Source organism: Doryrhamphus excisus, chromosome 11, assembly GCF_030265055.1.
Source record: "Doryrhamphus excisus isolate RoL2022-K1 chromosome 11, RoL_Dexc_1.0, whole genome shotgun sequence".
Taxonomy (NCBI): Eukaryota; Metazoa; Chordata; class Actinopteri; order Syngnathiformes; family Syngnathidae; genus Doryrhamphus; species Doryrhamphus excisus.
Genome location: NC_080476.1, coordinates 12,330,516 through 12,334,754, shown reverse-complemented (window position 1 = coordinate 12,334,754; position 4,239 = coordinate 12,330,516).

Below are 4,239 nucleotides of genomic sequence, written 5' to 3'. Positions count from 1 at the left end.
ACACGCTGCGGCTGGAGCTCCGCTCTGGTGGAAAAGTCTACATGGCCGCTGCCTGCTGGCCTTCCTATTGGCTGAAACGAGCATGCCCCCCCCCCCCCCCCCCCCCACCTTCCGCCCACCACCAGAGTGTGCTCGCTCTGTTGGAGAATCCGTGCGGTCGTCTTTAAAATATTTTTTTATATGATATGACGTATTTTCATTGGTATACATGTTTTTTTAGATTATTATTTTTCATTATTATTATCTATTATATATAATATTATTATAATATATATTAATATAACATATATAAAATATTATTATTATTATATATGATAATTATTTTAATAATTATAAAATATATAATATTATATATCTATTATTATTATTATTTGATGGATTAGATGGACATAGCATGACTGAGATGAATGGGACATGGCTGAGACGGACATGCCATGACTGAGACGAACATGCCATGGCTGAGACAAACATGACATGGCTGAGACAAACATGACATGGCTGAGACAAACATGACATGGCTGAGACGAACATGCCATGGCTGAGACGAACATGCCATGGCTGAGACGAACATGACATGGCTGAGACGGACATGCCATGGCTGAGACGGACATGCCATGGCTGAGACAAACATGCCATGGCTGAGAGTTTTTATTATTATTATTATTATTATTATTATTATTTATTTATTTATTTATTCAAAATGATTCAAATTATTTGTGCAATTTACTGTTTAGGCTGTACATTGTTGTTCATATTTGATGTCATCTATTTATTCTACATATTTTTATTTTTATTTTTATTTTTATTTTTATTTTTATTTTTATTTTTATTTTTATTTTTATTTTTATTTTTATTTTTATTTTTATTTTTATTTTTATTTTTATTTTTATTTTTATTTTTATTTTTATTTTTATTTTTATTTTTATTTTTATTTTTATACGGGAGCCAGGCAACGACATTTCTATCATCCGTCTATTACGTCTTCATTGCCGATTTCATATCATATTTATATTCAGTTTTGGCCAGACCACATCAAGCGGGTCCCTGTGACATCAGAACTGACAAGGCACACAAAACAACTCCTGATTAGAAGGTTGGAGGGGGGGGGGGCGATTCCATTACCTGACTTACCCTTTGACCTTTACCTCTCTGAGACGCTTCATCTGACCTGGGCGTGACCCGGTGCGTGCAAATTATACGCTCATGTCTGGAGTCCACCACAATTGGTACCTGAGTTTTGTTAAGGGTTAGGCAGTAGACTAGAAGTCCTGGGAGCGCTTCGGAGTGTGACCAATCACAGCGAAGTGGGCGTCCCTGGAGGCGGACTGTGGGTGTAATAAATGAAAAGGAAATATAGCTGAATAGGTGCAGATTGTGGAAGATCTAGAAAGCTTTCTGTGCTGGTTATTGTGCGTAGTTGCTCTATAGGAGTCCACAACTCAATACTAAAAAGTGTTCCCCTTTAAAATCATATTTCTCTTCTCTTGTATAAAAGTATTGTATAGGATTTTGGCTAATAAGTTATTGTTAGCTTTATGTTAGCTTTATGATATATATATATATATATATATATATATATATATATATATATATATATATATATATATATATATATATATATATATATATATATATATATATATATATATCACTATATTGACAGTTACTATGGTACCCATTATGTCATTGGATGCTTATATCTCCTCCTACTTCGGTACATGACAAAAAAAAAGCTTAAACTATATTAGGAAAGCAGGAAGTGAACAAATGTAACAGTTACTGATTGTAAAAGTACCAGATGGAGGGGTAGGATTTAATAAGCTTTGCTTCTTTCTGTCATGGCATGTCCGCCTCTGCCATGGCATGTTCGTCTCAGCCATGGCATGTTCGTCTCAGTCATGTCATGTCCGTCTCAGCCATGGCATGTTCGTCTCAACCATGTCATGTTCGTCTCAGCCATGGCAGGCTCGTCTCAGCCATGGCTTGACGTTCTCAGCCATGGCATATTCGTCTCAGTTATGGCATGTCCGTCTCAACCATGGCATGTTTGTCTCAGTCATGGCATGTTCGTCTCAGCCATGTCATGTCCGTCTCAGTCATGTCATGTTCGTCTCAGCCATGGCATGTTCGTCTCAGTCATGTCATGTCCGTCTCAGCCATGGCATGTTCGTCTCAACCATGTCATGTTCGTCTCAGCCATGGCAGGCTCGTCTCAGCCATGGCTTGACGTTCTCAGCCATGGCATATTCGTCTCAGTTATGGCATGTCCATCTCAACCATGGCATGTTTGTCTCAGTTATGGCATGTCTGTGTCAGTCATGTCTTGTCCGTCTCAGCCATGGCATGTCCGTCTCAGCCACGGCATGTCTGTCTCAGTCATGTCCGTCTCAGCCATGGCATGCTCGTCTCAGCCATGGCATGAGGTTCTCAGCCAAAAAAAACCTTAAACTATATTATGAAAGCAGGAAGTGAACAAATGTAACAGTTAGTGATTGTAAAAGTACCAGATGGAGAGGTAGGATTTAATAAGCTTTGCTTCTTCCTACTCCTTTTGGACATGTGGAACTGGGAACTGATTATTGGATGCACTCAATTGGAATCTGATGCATGTTCAAATGAAATAAAACCATTACCATTACCATTACCATTACCATTACCATGATCACACAAGCCGAACTCAAGCCTGTCAGATATGATACTGACAATTTCACAATTAGTGCCACAGGAAGTGAACAAAAGTCCTCCTCTTGTTTCCTTTGTGGTTATTTTGGGAGCGCTACTGCGAGCCGAGCAGCGACTGCTAGTTGTGCTAATAATAGCAAGCAGTAGCATATCAGATATAATGCCTCGTAATTTGACACAATTCCTGACACGCTTTGTGCTGATTGTTGTTTCAGGAGACGTCTGCAGTAAATGGCAACCTAAGAAGAAGAAGCAGGACCAAGCTATGTTGCTTAGAAGGTCCATTCATCATGTCGATACGGCATAGTTTCACTTTTTCTTTGAAATGTCCAACATTCCATCCATTCATCCATTTTCTTCCATTAATCCGGGTCCAGGTTGTAGGACCAGCAGTCTCAGTCGGGAAGCCCAGACTTCCTGGTCTATGGCCAACTCTTCAAGTTCCACCACCGAAGTGGTCCCAGGCCAGGTGGGAGACATAATCCCTCAAGTGTGTCCAAGTTCCACTCAGCGCGCCCTCTGGAGAATAACAAAATATTAGCACCTCCATTTGTGTGTCCAAGTGATGAATTTGCATTAAGGTCCAAATTTTTGATGTCTTCGTTAGATCAGCAACTCAGGTTCCTGGTAACCCAAGAATCAAAGGTAACAGGACATCTTAGTTGCTGAAGTTTTCAGGCTTGTCCTTCCTTGGAAGGACACATGACATGGCTGAGATGGACATGGCATGCCTGAGACGAATGTGACGTGACTGAGATGGACATAACATGACTGAGATGAACGTGACATGGCTGAGACGAACATGCCATGGCTGAGACAGACATGACATGCCTGAGAACCTCAAGCCATAGCTGCGACGGACATGACATGGCTGAGACGAACATGCCATGGCTGAGACGAACATGACATGACTGAGACAAACATGCCATGACTGAGACGAACATGCCATGACTGAGACAAACATGCCATGACTGAGACAAACATGCCATGCTGAGACGGACATGACATGGCTGAGACGGACATGCCATGGCTGAGACGGACATGCCATGGCTGAGACGAACATGCCGTGGCTGAGACGAACATGCCGTGGCTGAGACGAACATGCCATGGCTGAGACGAACATGCCATGGCTGAGACGAACATGACATGACTGAGACAAACATGCCATGCTGAGACGGACATGCCATGGCTGAGACGGACATGCCATGGCTGAGACGGACATGCCGTGGCTGAGAACCTCAAGCCATGGCTGAGACAAACATGCCATGGCTGAGACAAACATGCCATGCCTGAGAACCTCAAGCCATGGCTGAGACAAACATGTCATGACTTAGATAAACATGCCATGGCTGAGATGAACATGCCATGGCTGAGACAAACATGACATGACTTAGACAAACATGCCATGGCTGAGAGTTTTCAGGCTTGTCCTTCCTTGGAAAGGATCCAGATCCTAGAACTGATGAGGACTTTTAAAATCAATGTGAAATGTCTTAAATCCAACCTTTGTGTGTCGCCATGACACGATCCACTCAAGGGTCTGTTGTTTTTACTAAC